The 25,376-nt window shown below is 48.5% G+C and overlaps 1 non-coding gene across 1 annotated transcript; it reads right to left on the bottom strand.

The window, feature by feature from the left end:
- Window positions 1-1,970: 1,970 nt before the first annotated feature.
- On the bottom strand, window positions 1,971-2,126 carry LOC125596595. The gene has a single exon (XR_007331147.1). It is a non-coding gene; the product is annotated as a 5.8S ribosomal RNA (ribosomal RNA).
- Between the last annotated feature and the right edge of the window lie 23,250 nt (window positions 2,127-25,376).

Genomic DNA, 25,376 nt, shown 5'->3' with positions numbered 1-25,376 from the left:
GCCGCCGGGAATGCACCGGACACCACGCGACGTGCGGTGCTCTTCCAGCCGCTGGACCCTACCTCCGGCTGAGCCGTTTCCAGGGTGGGGAAGCTGTTAAACAGAAAAGATAACTCTTTCCGGAATTCCCGCCGACGTCTCCGGACTTCCTAACATTGCCGTCAACTGCCACGTCCCAGTTCTGGAATTTTAACCGAATCCCCTTTCAAAATTCGTGCATAAGCGCTATCAGACGGGTTTCCCCGACTCTTAGGATCGACTAACCCATGTGCAAGTGCCGTTCACATGGAACCTTTCCCCTCTTCGGCCTTCAAAGTTCTCATTTGAATATTTGCTACTACCACCAAGATCTGCACCGACGGCCGCTCCGCCCGGGCTCGCGCCCTAGGTTTTGCATCGACCGCCGCGCCCTCCTACTCATTGAGGCCTAGCTCTTGCCCCGACGTTCGGGTATAGATCGCACGCTTCAGCGCCATCCATTTTTCGGGGCTAGTTGATTCGGCATGTGAGTTATTACACACTCCTTAGCGGATTTTGACTTCAATGACCACCGTCCTGCTGTCTTAATCGACCAACACCCTTTGTGGTTTCTAGGTTAGCGCGCAGTTGGGCACCGTAACCCGGCTTCCGGTTCATCCCGCATCACCAGTTCTGCTTACCAAAAATGGCCCACATGGAGCTCTCGATTCCGTGGGATGGCCCAACAAAGCAGGCACCCCGTCCTACCTATTTAAAGTTTGAGAATAGGTCGAGGACATTGCATCCCCGATGCCTCTAATCATTGGCTTTACTCGATAGAACTCGTTTCCGAGCTCCAGCTATCCTGAGGGAAACTTCGGAGGGAACCAGCTACTAGATGGCTTGATTAGTCTTTCGCCCCTATATCCAAGTCAGACGAACTATTTGCACGTCAGAATTGCTGAGGCCCTCCACCAGAGTTTCCTCGGGCTTTGCCCCGCTCAGGCATAGTTCCCCATCTTTCGGGTCGCGACAGGCATGCTCACACTCGAACCCTTCTCAGAAGATCAAGGTCGTACGGCTGTGCACCCGTGAGGGATCCAGCCAATCAGCTTCCTTGCGCCTTAAAGGTTTACACACCCGTTGACTCGCACATATGTCAGACTCCTTGGTCCGTGTTTCAAGATGGGTTGAATGGGGAGCCCGCAGGCCAACGCCCTGAGGACGCAGATGCCAAGGCACGCCGTGAGGCGCGTGCTGCAGACCACGATAAAGGCAGCAACGTCTCCGCGGGCGTAACAAAAGCCCAGTCTTAGGTCACCACCTTAATCCGTGTCGGTCCACGGCCCGGATCGATCGGCGTACAGGATTGCTCTGTTCCGCATCCGACCAGGACGAATCGCCAGCCTCCCAACAATTTCAAGCACTCTTTGACTCTCTTTTCAAAGTCCTTTTCTTCTTTACCTCGCGGTACTTGTTCGCAATCTGTCTCTCGCCCATATTTAGCCTTGGACAAAATTTACCGCCCGATTTGGGCTGCATTCCCAAACAACCCGACTCGTAGACAGCGCCTCGTGGTGCGACAGGGTCCAGGCACGACAGGGCTCTCACCCTCTCTGGCACCCCTTTCCAGGGAACTTGGGCCCGGTCCATCACTGAGGACGCTTCTCCAGACTACAATTCAAACATCAAAGACGTCCATTTTCAAGCTGGGCCCTTCCCGGTTCGCTCTCCGTTACTAAGGGAATCCCTGTTAGTTTCTTTTCCTCCGCTTATTGATATGCTTAAACTCAGCGGGTGATCCCGCCTGACCTGGGGTCGCGTTGAGGACTTTGGGTCATCAAGAGGTTTTGGACCGTAACGTCTGACTATATGACGAGAATTGAATTCACCACCGCATGTCAAGATGCTCCTGGCGTCCTTAGCTCGGATTTTGGCCAACCACGTGCGGTAACACACATGAGATCAGCTTCCATCCCATATCCTCGAGAGGATGGGGGGACGACGATTTGTGACACCCAAGCAGACGTGCCTTCGGCCAGAAGGCTTGGGGCGCAACTTACGTTCAAAGACTCGATGGTTGACGGGATTCTGCAATTCACACCAAGTATGGCATTTTGCTACGTTCTTCATCGATTCGAGAGCCGAGATATCCATTGCCGAGAGTCATTTTATACTTTACATTGCAGCACTGCTTCCAAACAAACAACATCTCCGGGTTGGCGAAAGCAGGCTGTTTAGTTGCATTTTCCTTGACACTTTTCGTGTCGGGGTTTAGTGATATCCGGAAGCTATGCGTTCGATCCAAATACTTCGAATTTGAATCTAATTTTTTGCATGCTTAATAAGAATGGTTAAAGCTATTTTCTGGTAAATTTTCATGATTTTCTTTTGCTTCTAACCATGTCTTTAGCATGCTACAAAGTTCGGAGTTTCGTGGTCTAAACGAATATCTACAGCAACTTTTGATCAACACTTGACATCCTAAACTCTTTGTTGACATATTTTTGATGTTTCCTTTCAGAAAACTTTCTTCAAAAATATTAATTTTTTAATTTTTGGCTTCTCGGGTGATTTTGGTTGTCCGTGGGTGATTTTGGCCCACGTGGGCTGTCTGTTCAGTACACACAGGATGTCCGTGTGTGTCCGTCAGAACATACAGGACGTCCGTGGCTGTCCGTGTGTGTCCATCAGCACACACAGAACGTCTGTGGCTGTCCATCATTACACATATCAGCACGCTGGTCCTAGGACTCAGCACGCTGGCCCTTCCCATGGACTGTTTGGGTGATTTTGGCCCACGTGGGCTGTCGGTTCAGTACACACAGACGTCCGTGGGTGTCCACCAGCACACACAGGACGTCTGTAGCTGTTTGTGGCTGTCCGTCAGCACACACAGGACATCTGTGGCTGTCCGTGTGTGTCCGTCGGCACACACAACACGTCCGTGGCTGTCCATCAGTACACATATCAGCACGCTGATCCTTCCCGTGGACAGTTCGGGAGATTTTGGCCCACGTGGGCTGTCTGTTCAGTACACACAGGACGTCTGTGGGTGTCCGTCAGCACACATAGGACGTCCGTGTGTGTCTGTCAACACACACAGGATGTCCGTGGCTGTCCGTGTGTGTCTGTGTTTGTCCGTCAGCACACACAGGACATCCGTGGCTGTCCATCAGTACACATATCAGCACGTTGGTCCTTCGACTCAGCATGCCAACCCTTCCCGTGGACTGTTGGGTGATTTTGGCCCACGTGGGCTGTCTGTTCAGTACACACAGGACGTCCGTGGGTGTCCGCCAGCACACACATGACGTCTGTGGCTGTCCGTGTGTGTCCGTGTGTGTCCATGTGTGTCCATCTGTGTCCGTCAGCACACACAGGACTTCTGTGGCTGTCCATCAGTACACATATCAGCACGTTGGTCCTTGGACTCACCACGCTGGCCCTTCCCGTTGACTGTTTGGGTGATTTTGGCCCACGTGGGTTGTCTGTACTGAACACACAGGACGTCTGTGGGTGTCCGCCAGCACATACAGGATGTCCATGGCTGTCCGTCAGCACACACAGGACGTCTATGGCTGTCTGTGTGTGTCCGTGTGTGTCTGTGGGTGCCGCCAACACACACAGGACATCTGTGGCTGTCCATGGCTGCCGTCAGCACACACACGACGTCCGTGTGTGTCCGTCAGCACACACATGACGTCCGTGTGTGTCTCTGTGTGTCCGTCACCGCACACAGGACGTCCGTGGCTGTCCATCAGTACACATATCAGCACGCTGGTCCTTCCCGTGGACAGTTTGGGTGATTTTGGCCCACGTGGGCTGTCTGTTCAGTACACACAGGACGTCCGTGGGTGTCCGCCAGCACACACACAAGACGTCTGTGGCTGTCTGTGGCTGTCCGTCAGCACACACAGGACGTCTGTGGCTCTTTGTGTGTGTCCGTGTGTAACCGTCAGTACACACAGGACGTCCGTGGCTGTCCATCAGTACACATATCAGCACGCTGGTCCTTGGACTCAGCACGCTGGTCCTCGGACTCAGCACGCTGGCCCTTACCGTGGAATGGTCGGATGATTTTGGCCCACGTGGGCTGTCTGTTCAGTACACACAGGACGTCTGTGGGTGTCCGACAGCACACCCAGGACGTCCTTGTGTGTCCGTCAGCACACACATGACGTCTCTGGCTGTCCGTGTGTGTCCCTCAGCACACACAGGACGTCTGTGGCTGTCCATGAGTACACATATCAGCACGCTGGTCCTTGGACTCAGCACGCTGGCCCTTCCCGTGGAGTGTTCGGGTGATTTTGGCCCATGTGGGCTTTCTGTTTAGTACGCACAGGATGTCCGTGTGTGTAAGTCAGCACACACAGGACATCCATGTGTGTCCATCAGCACACACAGGACGTATGTGGCTGTCCATCAGTACACATATCAGCACGCTGGTCCTTCCCTTGGCTGATTTTGGACAACCATAGACTGTCCGTGGGTGTCCGTGTGTGTCCGTCTGTGTCCGTCAACACACACAGGACGTCTGTGGCTGTTCATCAGTACACATATCAGCACGTTGGTCCTTGGACTCAGCACGCTGGCCCTTCCCGTGGACAGTTTGGGTGATTTTGGCCCACGTGGGCTGTCTGTTCTGAACACACAGGACGTCCGTGGGTGTCCACCAGCACACACAGGACGTCCGTGGCTGTCCTTCAGCACACACAGGATGTCCATGGCTGTCCGTGTGTGTCCTTGTGTGTCCGTGGGTGTCCGCCAACACACACAGGATGTCTGTGGCTATCCATGGCTGTCCATCAGCACACACAGGACGTCCGTATGTGTCCGTCAGAACACACATGACGTACGTGTGTGTCCGTCAGCGCACACAAGACTTCCGTGTGTGTCCGTCAGCACACACAGGACGTCCGTGTGTGTCCGTCAGCGCACACAGGACGTCCGTGGCTGTCCATCAGTACACATATCAGCACGCTGGTCCTTGGACTCAGTACGGTTGCCCTTCCTGTGACACCCCCGATCTGGTCTCAGTATAAGCTGACTCGATCAGGCGTGCAACAATCAAACAAGAACATGCACAGCCGATCACTCGTAACTGAAACCAAACCAAGAAGCCACAATGTGTACATAAATGACTAACCCGAAGTTCCCGAAATAAATCCAGGTACCTTAGGCCAACCGCCTAAGTACACATATCCTATTAGGTACAACCCGAGGCTTTACAACCTTAAGAGTAATACCCAATAGTTGGTTCGTCCGGACAAGGACTAATATCATTTGGAACCCGTACTTTAAAAACATTCTTTATACACTATATACTTATTAATTTAAAAGAATCTTACAAAATCTTATAGATTAACCTCGAGGTTTTTGGTCAACAAACCTTATACATAAAGTATATCAAAACGACTGCAAGGATAATAAAACTACCGCTGGCTAATGCCATTCCTTCCCATCCTAGAGTAAAGGTCTCCCATCTACTGGTTACCTGCATATCAAATGAGTCATGAGTAACTAGTTTACTCAGTGAGTCTAATCCCACACCCAAACACATATCAATAGTATCCTGAGCAAGCGACACCTTTTGAATGCAGTGGAATTATATTCCATAATTAATATAATTATAAGGCCTCTCAATCCATCCATGTGAATCTATCTTAAACATCACCTCCACGATACCCGCCAATCACTCACTCTTAATATATATATATATATGCTAAACCCGGAAAACCACCAAGGCTAACCGAGCCTAACGGGGAATAAATATAACCATCATCTCCATCAGATATTCCAAGATAGAACATCCAATGCTGCATGCAGTTACACGGCCTCCAGGGTGCGACCCCATCATCGTGTCTTCATGACCTTGATCCATATCGCAGAACAAGTACTAAGGTTCGGGATAACCTCAAAGAATTATTCTTATTAATTCTTAAGTATTTAGACTAGATAAATACTTCATATATAAATATAGATCAAGGGATAATACTTAATCAATCAACCATAATTACTCTTTAATTAATCTATGATTAATCATTAATTAATCAATGATTATCCCTTAAATAATTCATGATTAATTCTTAATTAATCAACCATATTCAATATGCAATCATGCATACTCATTCATAATTCATTCATCATCTATCTAGATTCACCTTTAAATCCATGAGATTGGCTAAAGAAGACTAGACTCGAGCTCAAGCTAATCATACTTCACTTCTGGATCACTCTCGGTTCAGAACCATCACAAGGATCCGGCTTATCCGAATACTCTCCTTGGCCATAACATAACAGTTGGAACATAAGGTTCACTAGTCTGGTTCAAGAAGAAACTCAACTCAGTTCATAACATTTCAGTTCAATTCTCTCATATCAGTTCGGTTCAAGACAGATTGATACCATGTTCAGCTCGGTTCAAGCTTTAACAATTTAACTCAGTTCATATCAGCTTAGTTCATGCTCAGCTAACTCCGGTTCTAATCAGTTCCCAACAGCTTAGCTCGGTTATACTCAGACGACATCAGTTCAAGACAATTTCAGACCATAGACAGCTCGGCTCAGATCAGATCAAAACATATTCAGCTCAATTCAGTTCTAAACAAGATAAAATCAGTTCAATTTAATTCCCATAATTCTTATCAGTTCGTCTACTGGTTCTATGAGACTGATTAAATCATAAACCAACCAAGACTGAAGAGAACAAGACCTTAGACAACTGATCCTGACAAGTTAACCAACATACAGCAATTGGTTCTCATCAAAACATGGCTGAATCAAGAAGCTGAAGCTTACCAGTTTTAGTCAACTAATTAAACTTGACTGGTTGTCTCTCTTCAAGCTGACCACGAATTAACCTGATCAACACCACAAGAATCCATGGTTGGATTTATTCAGAATTTATCTCCAGTGTAGGCAAACCAACAAAACTTCTCACATAAACTGATCCACAACCATCTTACCGATCAAAATCAAAGGCTGAAGAACATGGGTGATTCTAAACTCTTGGACACCAAACCTTCAGCTCTTAACCACACCAGAACACACTGGATAAAGTCACAGGATGGTGAGAAAGGTTTGTCCATGCTCAATTCTCTTCTCTGGATAAATTTTTCTCTCTTCTTTCTCTCTTTCTCTCTGAATTTTTCTCTGGTTTTTCTTGCAGGTTATGAACGTCCAGAGGAGAGAAGATGGTGTTTTATAACATAAGAAGTTGCTTCAGGTGAGGGTTTACTTAAACCAAAGCAAGTTGCTGTCCTTTCCCTCCTTTGAAGAAAGATTATTTTGTTTTTATTAAACAAGCAACCAGCTTGTGACTTTCATGTGACTTTAGTGAAGCAAGCAAGCAGGTAGGTGCAGCTCATGTGACTGAATTAATGAGCAAGCAAGCAGAATAGCTGGTGAAGGTATTAGACTGGTCGAAATTTAGTTAAGAAACTTAACGACAATTTCAGACAATTTTTTACTAAAATTTCTCATCCTTCGAAGCTCGTCTTACTTTCAACTAAGCTTGCCTTGCTTAAATAATATTCGACCAACATTATTAACACTCTACCAGAACTATCAATGAGAGGCCTTTCGACCACAAGACAGTCCCGTCGAGGTATTAATTCACCGGGTCGACTTTTTTTTTTTAAATCTGATCGACCAACTCCAAACTGGTCGAGCGGAGTTTTTCTCGACCAAAAATTAACTGGCTCGTGAGGGTTATTACACTTCCCGTGGACTGTTTGTGTGATTTTGGCCCACGTGGGCTGTCTGTTCAATACACACAGGACGTCCGTGGGTGTCCGCCAACACACGCAGGACGTTCGTGGCTGTCCATGGCTGTCCATCAGCACACACAGGACGTCCGTGGCTGTCAGTGCTTTTCCTTGTGTGTCCCTCAGCACCCACAGGACGTCCGTGGTTGTCCATCAGTACACGTATCAGCACGCTGGTCCTTGGACTCAGCACGCTGGCCCTTCCCGTGGACTGTTTGGGTGATTTTGGCCCACGTGGGCTTTCTGTTCAGTACACACAGGATGTCCGTTTGTGTAGGTCAGCACACACAGGACGTCCGTGTGTGTCCATCAGCACACACAGGACATCTGTGGCTGTCCATCAGTACACATATAAGCACGCTGGTCCATCCCTTGGCTGGTTTTGAACAACCATAGACTGTCCGTGGGTGTCCGTATGTGTCCATCTGTGTCCGTCAGCACACACAGAACGTCTGTGGCTGTCCATCAGTACACATATCAGCACGTTGGTCCTTGTACTCAGCATGCTGGCGCTTCCCGTGGACTGTTTGGGTGATTTTGGCCCATTTGGGCTGTCTGTTCTGAACACACAGGACGTCCGTGGGTGTTCGCCAGCACACACAGGACGTCCGTGGCTGTCCGTCAGAACACACATGACGTCCATGGCTGTCCGTGTGTGTCCGTGTGTGTCCGTGGGTGTCCGCCAACACACACAAGACGTCTGTGGCTATCCATGGCTGTCTGTCAGCACACACAGGACGTCTGTGTGTGTCTGTCAGCACACACATGACGTCCGTGTGTGTCCGTCAGCGCACACAAGACTTCCGTGTGTGTCCGTCACCACACACAGGACATCCGTGTGTATCCGTCAGCGCACACAGGACGGCCGTGGCTGTGCATCAGTACACATATCAGCACACTGGTCCTTGGACTCAGCACACTGGTCCTTGGACTCAGCACGCTGGCACTTCCCGTGGACTGTTTGGGTGATTTTGGCCAATGTGGGCTGTCTGTTCAGTACACACAGGACGTCCGTGGGTGTCCGCCAGCACACGCAGGATGTCCGTGGCTGTCCGTCATCACACACAGGACGTCCGTGGCTGTCTGTGTGTGTCCGTCAGCACACACAGGACGTCCGTGGCTGTCCATCAGTACACATATCAGCACGCTGGTCCTTGGACTCAGCACGCTGGCCCTTACCGTAGAATGTTCGGGCGATTTTGGCCCACGTGGGCTGTCTGTTCAGTACACACAGGACGTTTGGGGGTGTCCGAGAGCACACCCAGGACGTCTGTGCATGTCCATCAGTACACATATCAGCACGCTGGTCCTTAAATTCTGATCGATCAATCTTCAAAATGATCTTAAAGAGTTTTCTCGACCAAAATTATATCTGCTCGTGAGGGTCATTACATCCGCTGTCCAAGAGTCCGTATCGAATGGCTCCGACCGAGATGGCCGAGCTAAAGAAGCAGTTGGAAGAATTGCTTGACAAGGGGTTCATACGGACAAGTAGCTCCCCTTGGGGTGCACCAGTCCTCTTTGTGAAAAAGAAGGATGGTAGCATGCGTCTGTGCATCGACTATCGAGGGTTGAACAGGGTAACTGGGAAGAACAAATACCCGTTACCCAGGATAGACGAGCTGTTGGATCAGCTGAAAGGAGCTAAGTGATTTTCTAAAATCGATTTGGCCTCGGGATATCATCAGATTCCTATAGAGCCAAACGACATTAGGAAGACAGCATTCAGGACCAGGTACGACCATTACAAGTTCGTAGTGATGCCGTTCGGTCTGACCAATGCACCTGCTGCATTCATGAAAATGATGAACAGCGTGTTCCAGGACTTCTTGGATGAATCAGTGATCATCTTCATTGATGATATCCTGATCTACTCCAAGGACGAGGAATCTCATCGGAAACATTTGAGAGCCGTGCTGGAACAATTACGAGAGCACAAACGTTTTGCTAAACTCTGCAAGTGCAGTGTTTGGCAAAAGAGTAATGGGTTCCTCGGTCATATTGTTTCTGACCAGGGCGTCACAGTGGATCCATAGAAGATCAGGGCAATCAAGGATTGGCCCCGACCACGCAGTGCCACGGAAGTTAGAAGCTTCCTAGGGCTGGCAGGTTACTATAGAAAGTTTGTGAAGGGATTTGCAAGCTTGGCTCAACCTATGACACGGTTGACTGGGAAGGACGTTAAGTTCACATGGTCTGATGAGTGTACGAGATGTTTCTCCGCACTTAAGGATATGCTGACTAGCGCGCCCGTCCTGGTTCTTTTGAAGGCACACCAACCTTATGAAGTCTACACGGATGCGTCCATCACTGGACTCGGTTGCGTGTTGACTCAACATGGGAAGGTCATTGCCTACGCGTCAAGGCAGCTGAAGAAACATGAGGGAAACTACCCCACCCATGATCTTGAAATGGCTGCGGTAGTATTCGCCTTAAAGTTTTGGCGATCATATTTACATGGGGCCAAAGTCCAGATACTTACGGACCATAAAAGTCTGAAGTATATATTCACCCAGCCTGAGTTAAACTTAAGGCAGAGGAGGTGGATGGAGTTCGTGGCCGACTACAACCTAGACATCACTTATTATCCAGACAAGGCTAACCTTGTGGCCGACGCCTTGAGCCGGAAGCGAGAAGACGTCATGGTCGGAAGCGGAACGGATGAGCCGGATGAGGTGGAACGCTTCGTTCGTTTAAATGCTTTGAACAGAACGGACAGACCACGGGGTTTAGAGGCGGCGAATAGAGCCGACCTGCTTACCCAGATCCGAGCGGCCCAAGATCAGGACGAGAACCTGAAGATGGTTGCTCGGAACGACCTGACTGAGTATCAAATCGCCAATGACGGTATGATCTTAGTTCATGGTCGGATCAGCATACCCAATGATAGGAGTTTAAAGAACGAGATCCTTAGGGAATCTCACAAGTTTAGATTCTCGATCCATCCTGGAGTGACCAAGATGTATCATAATCTTAGACAATACTATCATTGGATACGCATGAAGGTTGATGTGGTCGAATGGGTTGCAAGTGTCCTACGTGTCAACTCGTCAAGGCCGAAGAACAAGTTCCGAGTGGACTGCTTTAGAGCCTACCTATTTCCCACGACTAGGAATAGGAATGATGCTTCTGGGTAATAGTTGATCGACTGACCAAGTCTGCCCACTTCCTGGCCATCAAAAAGACTGATGGAGTCGACCGGAATGTGAGTAAGTACATTGACGAGATTGTGAGGCTACACGGAGTACCCTCAAATATAGTTTTGGATAGAGATTCGAGGTTCAGTTCTCACTTCTGGCAAGCTTTTCAGAAAGCTTTAGGAACAAGAGTGAACATGAGTACGGCTTATCATCCCCAAATGGATGGGCATTCGAAAAGAACTATACGGACGCTGGAAAACATGCTTCGAGCATGTGTTCTCGATTGGGGTGATTCCTGGGAACGACATTTGCCGTTAGTGGAGTTCGCCTACAATAACAACTTCCACTCCAGTATAGGCATGTCGCCATACGAAGCTCTGTATGGACGACCATGCAGGACACCGTTATGCTGCACCCAAGTGGGGGAGCGTAGCATGATAGGCCCCGAAATCGTGGAGGAAACCACGGAGAAGATCAAGTCCGTGCGGGACAAGATGAGGGCCGCACAGGACAGACAAAAACATTACGCTGACAAATGAAGGAAAGAACTGGAGTTTGCAGTGGGTGATATGGTCTATCTCAAAATGATTACCTTTAAAAGTAGAGTGCGAATTTCTGGTAGAAGGAAACTAGATCCAAGATACCAAGGTCCGTTCAGAGTCATAGAACGAGTGGGTAGTGTGGCATATAAGTTGGACTTACCATCCGAGATGGAAGCCTTCCATGACGTATTCCATGTCTCCCAACTCCGGAAGTGCTTGACGGATCAGGACGTCTTAATACCAGAAATACCATCTGATCTAGGTACTAACCTAACTTTGGAAACAAGGCCGGTTCGGATCGTAGATAGGATGGAAAAAGCAATGAGAAAGAAAACAATCCAGATGGTCACGGTCATTTGGGATTGTAATGGTCGAGAAGAGACCACTTGGGAGACGGAGGCCAAGTTTCAAAAATGGTTTGACCAGTTTGTGTTGGGTGAAACACATGACTCGGATTCGAGGACAAATTCATTGCTAGTGGGGGAGACTTGTAACATCCCGGATTCTGAATAGGATCATTGGGACGGCCATGGTTCGAGGAAACGTACTAGTCAGGCTTAGGACATCAAGACAAGCGTTCCATGGCCAGATAAGAAGGTTAAGGACGTAAGGAAACTTAGACTTAACCTTATACAAGTCGAGAGTCAGCTAGGACGAGTAAGACGGTAGCTGGACGGATGGAACAAGTAGCTCGACCAGCTCAACGGAGTTAGGTTAAGCTAACTCCAGCTTGGCCACTACTAAGTCAGCTCCACTAGCTGAACTACTCGCTCACTCAGCTGAGGCAGCTAGGAGTCAGCTCATCTCAGCTGGACGGACTGTTCAGGTTTCGGTCCGATGGTCCGGGTCCGGGCCGGTGGTGGGCCATGGGGGTCCGGCCATGAGGCCATGGACCATTGGGGCTTGGGACAAGGCCGTGGGCTAAGTCCAGGGGGATTGGGTAAGGCCTTGGGCCTCTGTTCGACCCAAACCCATGCGGTATTGGCGAAGGGACGCATGCGGCCGAGAGGGTGTAACCCTTGGCCGATTGTGCCCATCCACTGGCCAGTCATGCCTGTTCGTAGGGCAACACTTACCCCCTCGTTTTCTATAAATATGGGGTCCTCTCTGTCGATTTCATTCATCCAATCCATAGAGAAAATACTCAGAGAAATCGTAGAGAGAGAGAAAGAAAGAGAGAGAGAGAGAGTTTCCGGCCAAAGCAAGGCCGTTTGTGTGGTTGTTAGGTTTCCAGCTATCTGATCGTTTGTGAAGCAACCTCCGATCAAGTATGGGAGACCGAGAGCAGGAGAAGAGCATGGAGAACCCTGACACGGTTCAGAAGGTACGTGGTGGGCTATGGCCCCATCAGACCGAACTGACGGTCCTTAAGATTGCACCGCGGCTCTGGTCGGTCTGTTAGACCTAACCGCTTCTCCTCTTCTTGTTTCTATCCGGCCCTTTCTCTTCTTTCTGATTATACACGAAGGGTTGTGTTGGTTCAGTCCAAGGGACACGTCCCTAGACTGGGCCGGTCATAACCAAACTGCTAACCTAGACGCTGGTCTGTTAGACGGTCGGTTCGAATCGCACCATAGACTGTACGGTTGGTCATGTCCCAAGAGGCACGAGTGGCCAAAGGTAACGAGTTACCAAGGGTTGTGAGTTACCAAAGGTCACGAGTTCCAAAGGTTGTGAGTTGCCAAAGGGTGTAAGTAACAAAGGGTTACAGACGCCAAGAGGTACGAAGACGAAGAGGTACCAAGGACCGAAGGGGTGCATGTTCCAAACGGTGTCTGTTGAGACAGGTCGTGTCCGTTCCTTAGGGATCAGACCATGTATTGTCCGTCGAGACAAGTACACAGTTGGTCTAAGGCAGGGTAAGAATCGCAAGCTCCGATCGGTCATTTGGCCTAACCGGTTTGGGCGTGAGGCTTACTCGGCCGTTGGATCCAGGCCCAAGGCTGGATCAGGAAAAGAAGTCCGTTGGGCCATTGAGCCGGCCTTCATCTAGGCCGGTCGCACCTAAATTCTATCTGGATGGACGGATTGGTCTTCGGGACGATCCGGACTGTTCGTGTGTTCTGTTTATCTATTCTGGACTGTCTATATAATTCTAAGTCAAGGGGTGGTTGGTTGAATGACTTAAGATTTGGTAGGCAGGTTCATATCTTTTTATAAGTATATTGTCCGAGGTTTATCTATGTTTTAGGAACCAAGCCAAGCATTGTAGAATCGACCAGTTCTATTATCGGTTATGATTAATGCTTATCTGGTTGTGGTTTCCGGAACTATGGATGGTTCTCGTTAAGCCAAGGAGCCGTGAAGGCTCGGTCAGTGAGAGGCTGTGTAACGTGTGGTTAGATGATGCTAGGGATGAACTAGTGATTGTCTATGAAATGATTAAGAAGTTGTGTATCGGATCTAATGTTTCTAAGTAGTACATTTTATACACATTTATATTCCTCTGTGCTATCTGTTCAATTGTTTTAGAACCTCATATCCAAACATGACTTAGTAAATGAAAGACTTAAAATGAATCAAACAAGCAAAGGATTGATTATATAGCAAACGGGTCCAGTTTCGTCGAGAGGCCAGATTCGGGTGTTACAAGTTGGTATCAGATCCAGGTTGATTCTAGGATATTTGGGTTATGTAGTCCACACACACGCAGCCAGCTGATTCAGTCTCACACTGAGGTCTGATAGTTAGGTCTAGGGATTAATTGTCTCGGTTATGTGATGTATATGTTGTACTAACAATGTCTGAATCCTTAGGCTGGGAAAAGCAAACTGGGAAAGACCCGAAGGAATAAGAATTTCACCTCTGACTATGAAATACGAATGCCCCCGACTGTAACACCCCCGAACCGTCCTAGACATATGGTCGATCAACCGGCCAACAATCAAACAAGAACATGACCGATCGACTGTCCAACACCTAGGGTTGGAGATGATTGAGCCAACCGGCCAGCCAACAATCAAGCAAGAACAAGACTGACCGTCCAACCCAACACCATGGTCCAGAAGCGCTACGTGACGGGCTAGGGACGATCCGGTCAGACTAACAAAATTTACTCCACGACCTAGAACAGTTCATCCACTAACTCGTCCCGCTGAGTCAAGGCACAAGGCTTTGCAACCCGTACCTAGAGTTAGCGTTTTCCGTTGATCGAGGCCTAAGGCTTTTCAACCCGTACTATGACCTAACGTTGTGTTAGACCGGACTAGTCAAATATCAGAGTACTCATTGTCACGCCCCCAATCTTGAATAGGATTGTTGGGACGGCCATGGTTCGAGGAAACTTGCAAGCCAGTCTTAGGACATCAAGGCAAGCGTTCTCTGGTCGAGAAAGAAGGTTAAGGACATAAGGAAACTTAGACTTAACCTTATACAAGCTAAGAGACAGCTAGGATGAGTAAGGCGGTAACTGGACGAAGTGAACGAGTAGCTCGGCCAGCTCAATGAAGCTAGGTTCAGTTCACTCCAGCTCAGTCCCTACTAAGTCAGCTCCACTAGATGGACTACTAGCTCACTCAGATGAGGCAGCTGAGAGTCAGCTCATCTCAGCTAGACGGACTGTCCGGGCTTTAGGCCGATGGTCCGGGTCCGGGTCAGTGGCGGGCTGTGAGGTCCGGCCATGAGGCCATGGGCTGTTGGGTCTTTGGACAAGGCCGTGGGCTAAGTACAGGAGGCTTGGGGCGTGGGTTGGGCTTGTGACCGACCCCAAACCCAATCCGAAAGGGCGAAGGGATGCAAATGGCCAAAAGGGGACAACCCTTGGCCGATGGTTCCCATTCGCTAGCAAGTCATGCCTGTTCGTGGGGCAAGACTTACCCCCTCGTTTTCTATAAATATGGGGGCTCTCTGGTCGATTTCATTATCCAATTCCAGAGTAAAATACTCAGAGAAAAATGTAGAGAGAAAGAAAGAGAGAAAGAGAGAGTTCCGGCCAAGAGAAAGGCCGATTGTGGTGGTGTTGTGTTCCGGCGACTCTGATCGTTTGAGAACTAACTCCGGTCAAGAATGGGAGATCAAGACAAGGAGAAGAGCATGGAGAACCCAGACGTGGTTCACAAGGTATGTGGTGGGCCGTGGCTCTATCAGACCGAACGGACGGTCCATGCGACCGCACCGCGGCTCTGCTCGGTTCCTAAGTCCCATCTAGTACCAAAGTCTGAATATGAGTCCGGCTCTGGATAGAGTAGTGGTGTCAGCAATCCGAGCAGAACGGATCCTTAGACGGGGTTGTGAAGCATATTTGACCACAATTACCACTATGGAGCACGGCAGGTCTGATGATCAGAAAGATCTATCTGAGGACCCGTTGGTGTCTGAGTTCCCAGATGTGTTCCGTTCGCTACAGGGTGTCCCCCCTGATAGGTCGGATCCATTTATGATTGAACTAGAACCAGGGACAGCTCCGCTGTCCAAAAGTCCGTATCGAATGGCTCCGGCCGAGATGGCCGAGCAAAAGAAGCAATTAGAAAGAATTGCTGGACACGGGGTTCATACGTCCAAGTAGCTCTCCTTGGGGTGCACCAGTCCTCTTTGTGAAAAAGAAGGATGGTAGCATGCGTCTGTGTGTTGACTATCGAGGGTTGAACAGGGTTACTGTGAAGAACAAGTACCCGTTGCCCAGAATAGACGAGTTGTTGGATCAACTCAAAGGAGCCAAGTGGTTTTCTAAGATTGATTTGGCCTCAGGGTATCATCAGATCCCTATAGAGCCAAATGATATTAGAAAGACAACATTCTGGACCAGGTACGGCCACTACGAGTTTGTGGTTATGCCATTCGGTCTGACCAATGCGCCTGCTGCATTCATGAAAATAATGAACAGCGTGTTCTGAGACTTCCTGGACGAATCAGTGATCATCTTCATTGATGATATCCTTATTTACTCCAAGGATGAGGAATCTCATCGGAAACACCTGAGAGCCGTGCTGGAACGATTACAGGAACACAAGCTCTATGCTAAACTCAGTAAATGCAGTTTTTGGCAGAAGAGCATTGGGTTTCTCGGCCACATTGTGTCCGGTGAGGGCGTCTCGGTGGATCCAGAGAAGATCAAGGCAATCAAGGATTGGCCTCGACCACGCAGTGCCACGGAAGTCAGAAGCTTCCTAGGGCTGGCAGGTTATTATAGAAAGTTTGTGAAAGGATTCCCAAGCTTGGCTCAGCCTATGACACGGTTGACCAGGAAGGACGTTAAGTTCACATGGTCTGAGGAGTGTGGGAAATTTTTTTCCGCGCTTAAGGAAATGCTGACTAACGCACCCATTTTGGTTCTTCCAGAGGCCGACAACCCTATGTGGTTTATACGGACGCGTCCATAACAGGACTAGGTTGCGTATTAACCCAGCATGGGAAGGTCATTGCCTATGCATCAAGGCAGTTGAGAAAACATGAGGGAAACTACCCCACCCATGACCTTGAAATGGCTGCGGTAGTGTTCGCCTTAAATATTTGGCGATCATACTTGTATGGTGCCAAGGTTCAGATACTTACGGACCATAAGAGTCTTAAGTATATATTCACCCAGCCTGAGTTAAACTTAAGGCAGAGAAGGTGGATGGAGTTTGTAGCTGATTACGATCTGGATATCACCTATCATCCGAGAAAGGCTAATCTGGTCGCAGATGCCTTGAGCCGGAGAAGGGCCGACGTATCAGCCGAACGAGAAGCAGATGACCTGGACGGTATGGTTCGTGCCCTACGGTTGAACGCATCAACCAAAGAGTCTGAACCAGTCGGATTAGAGGCGGTCAATCAGGCCGACCTGCTTACCCGAATTCGGTTGGCTCAAGGTCAGGACGAGAACCTGAACAAGGTTGCTCAGTATGATAGGACGGAGTACCAACCTGCAAAGGATGGTACCATCCTAGTAAACGGTCGGATCAGTGTTCCTAATGATAGAAGTCTAAAGGAAGAGATTATGAGGGAGGCTCATAAGTCCAGATTCTCGGTTCATCCTGGTGCGACCAAGATGTACCAGAACCTTAAGAAGTTCTATCATTGGATCCGTATGAAGGCAGATGTCGCGGAGTGGGTGGCCAAGTGTTCCACTTGCCAACTCATCAAAGCAGAACATCAAGTGCCTAGTGGGTTATTGCAAAGCTTGCCTATTCCGGAATGGAAATGGGATCACATCACAATGGACTTTGTGACTGGGTTCCCTACCACGAGGAGTAAGAAAGATGCGGTTTGGGTTGTGCTTGATCGCCTGACCAAATCAGCACACTTCCTGGCTATCAAAAAGTCGGATGGGGTAGATCAGATTGTACGTAAGTACATTGATGAGATCGTCCGACTACATGGTGTGCCGGCAAGCATAGTTTCAGATAGGGATTCAAGGTTCACATCTTACTTCTGGAGGGCTTTCCAAAAGGCTTTAGGAACAAGAGTGAACATGAGTACAGCATATCACCCACAGACGGATGGACAGTCTGAACGAACGATCCAGACATTGGAAGATATGTTGCGAGCATGTGTTCTAGACTGGGGTGATTCCTGGGAGAAACATCTACCTCTGGTAGAATTTGCTTACAACAATAGCTTCCATAGTAGTATTGGAATGTCGCCATACGAAGCTCTGTATGGGCGTCAATGCAGGACACCCTTATGCTGGACCCAAGTTGGGGAACGCAGCATGATTGGTCCGAAGATTGTAGAAGAGACAACCGAAAGGATCAAGTTCTTGAGGGACAAGATGAGACAGGCACAAGACTGCCAAAAGAACTATGCAGATCGAAGAAGGAAAGATCTCGAGTTTCAAGTAGGTGACTTGGTGTATCTAAAAATGATTACCTTCAAAGGATGAGTCCGGATTTCCGGAAGACGGAAGTTAGATCCGAGATACTTGGGGCCGTTCAAGGTCATTGAAAGAGTTGGGATGGTGGCCTACAAGTTGGACTTGCCGGCCAAGATGGACGCATTTCATAATGTGTTCCACGTCTCCCAACATCGGAAATGTTTGACGGACCAAGACATCGCTCTTCCTGCCATTCCAGACGATCTTGGTAAGAACCTAACCTTGGAAACGAGGCCAGTTCGAATAATAGATAGGATGGAAAAAGCAACAAGGAAGAAGACGGTCCAGATGGTCAAGGTTGTCTGGGACTGTAATGGTCAGGATATAATCACTTGGGAAACCGAAGCTAGAATGAAAGCAGAGTACCCAGAGTGGTTGGATCAGTTTGTTTCCGAGGAAGCATTTGATTCGGATTCAAGGACGAATCCATCCCAAGGGGGGGAGACTTGTCACGCCCCCAATCCTGAATAGGATTGTTGGGACGGCCATGGTTCGAGGAAACGTGCAAGCCTGTCTTAGGACATCAAGGCAAGCGTTCCATGGTCGATAAAGAAGGTTAAGGACATAAGGAAACTTAGACTTAACCTTATACAAGCTAAGAGACAGCTAGGACGAGTAAGACGGTAACTGGACGAAGTGAACGAGTAGCTCGGCCAGCTCAATGAAGCTAGGTTCAGTTCACTCCAGCTCAGTCCCTACTAAGTCAGCTCCACTAGCTGGACTACTAGCTCAGTCATCTGAGGTAGCTGAGAGTCAGCTCATCTCAGCTAGACGGTCTGTCCGGGCTTTAGGCCGATGGTCCGGGTCCGGATCAGTGGCGGGCTGTGAGGTCCGGCCATGAGGCCATGGGCTGTTGGGTCTTTGGACAAGGCCGTGGGCTAAGTCCAGGAGGCTTGGGGCGTGGGTTGGGCTTGTGACCGACCCCAAACCCAATAAGAAAGGGCGAAGGGATGCAAGTGGCCAAAAGGGGACAACCCTTGGCCGATGGTGCCCATTCGCTAGCAAGTCATGCCTGTTCGTGGGGCAAGACTTACCCCCTCGTTTTCTATAAATATGGGGGCTCTCTGGTCGATTTCATTATCCAATTCCAGAGTAAAATACTCAGAGAAAGAAAGAGAGAAAGAGAGAGTTCCGGCCAAGAGAAAGGCCGATTGTGGTGGTGTTGTGTTCCGGCGACTCTGATCGTTTAAGAATTAACTCCGGTCAAGAATGGGAGATCAAGACAAGCAGAAGAGCATGGCGAACCCAGATGTGGTTCACAAGGTATGTGATGGGCCGTGGCTCCATCAGACCGAACAGACGGTCCATGCGACCGCACCGCAGCTCTGCTCGGTTCCTAAGTCCCATCCGGCTCTCCTTATCTGTTTCAATTCGTTTCTCTTCTCTTCTCTCTGGTTAAACACGAAAGTTTGTGTTGGTTGAGTCCAAGGGACACGTCCCTAGACTTTAGCTGGACATAATCAAACCTCTAGCCTAGACACGGGTCAGTTAGTGGGATGATCCGATCGCACCAAGACTGGGCGGTTAGGACGAACGGTTGGGAATGACCCAAAGGGCACGAGTTGTCAAGAGTCATGAGTGTCCAAGAGGCACAGAATGGCCAAAGCATACATGTTCCAAACGGTGTCTTTCGGGACAGGTTAGGACCGATCCTTATGGATCAGCTTATGGCTTGTCTAGTTAAGACAAGGTCACTGTTTGTCTAAGCCAAGGTAGAGTCGCAAGGTCTGACCGGTTGCTAAGCCTTCCGGATTAGGCTTGAGGCTTACTCAGCCGATTGGATCCAGGCCTAAGGCCGGATCAGGTAAGGGAGTCCATTTGGCCATTGAGCCGGACTCCATTGGCCGGTCGCACCTAGATTCTGTCCGGTTAGACGGATTGGTCTTTGGGGACGATCCGGATCTGTTCGTTTGTTCTGTTTATCTATTCTGGACTATCTATCTGATTCTAAGTCAAGGGGTGGTTGGTTGAATGACTTAGGATAGGGTAGGTAGGTTCATACGTTTTATGATTATGTTGACTGAGGTTTATCTAAGTTCTAGGAACCAAGCCAAGCATTGTAGAATCAATCCGTTCTATTCTCGGTTATGACTAATGCTTATCTGGTTGTGGTTTCAGGAACTAAGGATGGTTCTGGTCAAGCCAAGGAGCCGTGAAGGCTCGGTCAGTTAGAGGCTGTGTAACTTGTGGTTAGATGATGCTAGGGATGAACTAGTGATTGTCTATGAGACTGTTAAGAAGTTGTGTATTGAATCTCATGTTTCTAAGTAATACAAAGTTTATACATTATTATTCCGCTGTGCAATCTATCCCTTTGTTTATGAACCTCATATTCGAATATGACTGAGTAAAGAAAAGACTTAGAATGAATCAGACAAGCAAAGAAATTAATAAGTAAGCATTCGTATCCAGTTGGGTCGAGAGACCAGGAACGGGTCTTACACTCATGAAGCGCATATAAAACAATTACTTTATTGATTCGAGAAATATCCATACATTGATATAATTCGAGACCGGTCCCGGCCAAATGCCAAAACGAGTCAACTAAACACAAATCCACAATACAGTTTACAAAAGGCATGAAAATCTACATCGGCGGTCCTAACGTACAACACCCTGTTATCCGATCATCCTTACCTAAGCTACCTGCAAAAAGGACAACGGAGTTGGATGAGTAACCTAATGTTACTCAGTGAATTATGATCCCGAACTAACAAATACAACCCCTAGCTATCCCACCCCAAAAAATCTAAAGCGAGAGGTTCACCTAACAACAATCAATCCAATTCAATAGATAACCAATATCAGAAATACGCAGCAGATAATAATAACTATATAACTAACAATATGAAATTATAACCGCTAATAACTAGCTAACCACTTAACCTCAAACTCAACTCAATCTAGGGTTCAACAACCCTCTACAGTAACTACACTATAACTAGGGCCCTTTGTGACTTAGTGTTCCTCCTCTATCCTCGGGAATATCCTATCTCCCTACCACAAAGGCCAGAAGAAGGAACTTTCAATCGAACGTGGCCCACAGTACATTCGGGTCACCGCACGACAGCCCCAATACGTTTGGGCCACTGCCGGTTTTGGCACGACGGTTATGGCCCACAGTACGTTCGGGTCACCACAAGACAGCCCACAGTACGTTCGGGTCACTGCCGGTCACTACCCCGTCGTGCAACCACTCAACCATAGGCCATGACCCCGTCTCTCTGAGTGTTCTCGACCCAGCGAATAAGGGGTTTCCTTAAACCTACTGGGTACGCGGTTGAGGAAACACTAACTCCTTGGTGGGTTACACACAAGCTATATGGCATCACACTCTAACTCTACAACACTAACAACAACATCATCACTAAGGCCATGCGATCCGTCGAGTTATCATGAATTATCAGAGCAATGGGCAAAGCTCGCGTCGACCTTTTATCTAATAAATGCATCCCTTCCAGAAGTCGGGGTTTGTTGCACGTATTAGCTCTAGAATTACTACGGTTATCCGAGTAGTAGTTACCATCAAACAAACTATAACTGATTTAATGAGCAATGCAGTTTCACAGTCTGAATTCGTTCATACTTACATATGCATGGCTTAATCTTTGAGACAAGCATATGACTACAGGCAGGATCAACCAGGTAGCATTCATAAATCAGGGCAAGACCACGTCATATTCCCGCAAACACATGAAAAGTGGGAACAGACGCAGACTTGACTGTGATCTTTTGTCCGGAGATAAACGTGCTTAGAGGGAAAGAATTTCTTCGAGTCACCGCCATAATATTTCCGCAACCGAGATCTCAGCAAACAGCTTATTCACCTTTGCGAACAATGCATAAATTATGCAAAGACGCAAGGATCACAAGTGTCGGCTTATGTGTTCACGACTTCCCCACTGAAGGAGATGGCGCAAACAACATTTTAAGCAAGCATAAAACTATGATAGTGAAGAAACTGAGGAGGATAGTTGGTCTGTAGTTAGGTGTGCGAGCACAGAGCCTACGAACACTAGCTATCCAATCACCACTCATACGCCGAATGTTCATTTGCCTCATTAACATCAATCTTTCTAACCACTCTTGAGATGTAATCCAAAGAGCAACTGGAAGACGGATGGAACCAGGCCAAGACCACACAAGAGCGAAAATTTGAAGTTAGGGGCAAAACGGTCCGCCTGAAAATTCGCCAGAAAAGTTACCAGAAAATTCACCGGAGACAATCCGGCCATCAACCTCAACCCAGCCATCGATAGTGTTGGACCGAGCAGTCCAACACTACATACCCCTTCGGGTACTGAGGGTAGGAGTGCCTACCCCTTATACAGACAAAACACTTTTTTTCAGTATGTCACCAGTAGACATTGGTTGTGTTCCGAGAGTATTTTTAATGTGAAAAACAAAATACTTCGATTTTGAATCTGATTTTTTGCATGCTTCATAAGAATGGTTGAAGCTATTTTCTGGTAAATGTTCATGATTTTCTTTTGCTTCTAACCATGTCTTTTGCATGCTACAAATTTCGGGGTTTCGTGGTCTAAACGGATGTCTACAACAACTTTTGATCAACACTTGACATCCTAAACTCTTTGTTGACATATTTTTGATGTTTCCTTTCAGAAAAATTTCTTCAAAAATATTAATTTTTGAATTTTTGGCTTCTCGGGTGATTTTGGCTGTCCGTGGGTGATTTTGGCCCACGTGGGGCTGTCTGTTCAGTACACACATGACGTCTATGTGTGTCCGCAAGCACACACAGGACGTCTGTGGCTGTCAGTGTGTGTCCGTCTGTGTTTGTCAGCACACACATGACGTATGTGGCTGTCCATCAGTACACATATCAGCACGTTGGTCCTTGGACTCAGCACGCTGGCCCTTCCCGTGGACTGTTTGGGTGATTTTGGCCCAGGTGGACTGTCTGTTCAGTACACACAGGACGTCCGTGGGTGTCCGCCAGCACACACAGGACGTTCGTGGCTGTCCTTGGCTGTCCATCAGCACACACATGACGTATGTGGCTGTCCGTGTGTGTCCGTCAGCACACACAGGACGTCCGTGGCTGCCCATCAGTACACATATCAGAACGCTGGTCCTTGGACTCAGCACGCTGTCCCTTCCCGTGGACTGTTCGGGTGATTTTGGCCCACCTGGGCTGTCTGTTCAGTACACACAGTACGTTCGTGGGTGTCCATCAGCACACACAGGACGTCCGTGTGTGTCCGTCAGCACACACAGGACGTTCGTGGCTGTCCATCAGTACACATATCAGCATGTTGGTCCTTGGACTCAGCACGGTGATTTAAGCCCACGTGGGCTGTCTGTTCAATACACACAGGACGTCTGTGGGTATCCGCCAGCACACACAGGATGTCTGTGGCTGTCCATGTGTGTCCGTGTGTGTCCGTCTGTGTCTGTCAGAACACCCAGGACGTCCGTGGCTGTCCATCAGTACACATATCAGCACGTTGGTCCTTGGACTCAGCATGCTGGCCCTTCTTGTGGACTATTTGGGTGATTTTGGCCCACGTGGGCTGTCTGTTCAGTACACACAGGATGTCCGTGGGTTTCCACCAGCACACAGAGGACGTTCGTGGCTGTCCGTCAGCACACACAGGACATCTGTGGCTGTTGTTGTGTGTCCGTGTGTGTCCATGTGTGTCCGTCAGTACACACAGGACGTCTGTTGGTGTCCATCAGCATATACAGGACGTCCGTGTGTGTCCGTCAGCACACATTGGACGTCTGTGGCTCTCCGTGTGTGTCCGTAAGCACACACAGGACATCCGTGGCTGTCCATCAGTACACATATCAGCACGTTGGTCCTTGGACTCAGCAAGCTGGCCCTTCCCGTGGACTGTTTGGGTTATTTTGGCCCACGTGGGCTATCTGTTCAGTACACACAGGACGTCCGTGGGTGTCCGCAAGCGCACACAGGACGTTCGTGGCTGTCCGCCAGTACACGCAGGACGTTCGTGCCTGTCCGTGGCTGTCCGTGTGTGTCCGTCACCACACACAAAACGTTCGTGGCTGTCTATCAGTACACATATCAGCACGTTGGTCCTTGGACTCAGCACACTGACCCTTCCCGTGGACTGTTCGGGTGATTTTAGCCCACGTGGGTTGTCTGTTCAGTACACACAGGACGTCCGTGGGTGTCTGTAAGACTCATTCCTGGTCTCTTGACCCAACTGGATACAAATGCTTACTTATTAATTTCTTTGCTTGCTTGATCCATTTTAAGTCTTTTATTTACTAAGTCATATTCGAATATGAGGTTCATAAACAAAGGAACAGATTGCACAGCAGAATAACAATGTATAAACTTTGTATTACTTAGAAACATGAGATTCAATACACAACTTCTTAACAGTCTCATAGAGAATCACTAGTTCATCCCTAGTATCATCTAACCACACGTTACACAGCCTCTCACCGACCGAGCCTTCACGGCTCCTTGGCTTGACCAGAACCATCCTTAGTTCCTGAAACCACAACCAGATAAGCATTAACCATAACCGAGAATAGAACGGATTGATTCTACAATGCTTGGCTTGGTTCCTAGAACTTAGATAAACCTCAGTCAACATAATCATAAAACGTATGAACCTACCTACCGTATCCTAAGTCATTCAACCAACCACCCCTTGACTTAGAATCAGATAGATAGTCCAGAATAGATAAACAGAACACACGAACAGATCCGGATCGTCCCCAAAGACCAATCCGTCTAACCGGATAGAATCTAGGTGTGACCGGCCAATGGAGTCCGGCTCAATGGCCCAACGGACTCCCTTACCTGATCCGGCCTTTGGCCTGGATCCAATCGGCCGAGTAAGCCTCAAGCCTAATCCGGAAGGCTTAGCAACCGGTCAGACCTTGCGACTCTACCTTGGCTTAGACAAACCGTGACCTTGTCTTGACTAGACAAGCCATAGGCTGATCCATAAGGATCGGTCCTAACCCGTCCCGAAAGACACCGTTTGGAACATGCACCCTTTGGCCATTCGTGCCTCTTGGACACTCATTACTCTTGACAACTCGTGCCCTTTGGGTCATCTCCAACCGTTCGTCCTAACCGCCCAGTCTTGGTGCGATCGGATCATCCGACTAACCGACCCGTGTCTAGGCTAGCAGTTTGGTTATGTTCGGCCAAAGCCTAGGGACGTGTCCC

The sequence above is a fragment of the Brassica napus genome, unplaced genomic scaffold (genome assembly GCF_020379485.1).
Source record: "Brassica napus cultivar Da-Ae unplaced genomic scaffold, Da-Ae ScsIHWf_1237;HRSCAF=1767, whole genome shotgun sequence".
Lineage (NCBI taxonomy): Eukaryota > Viridiplantae > Streptophyta > Magnoliopsida > Brassicales > Brassicaceae > Brassica > Brassica napus.
This window is presented reverse-complemented; position numbering and strand designations above follow the sequence as displayed.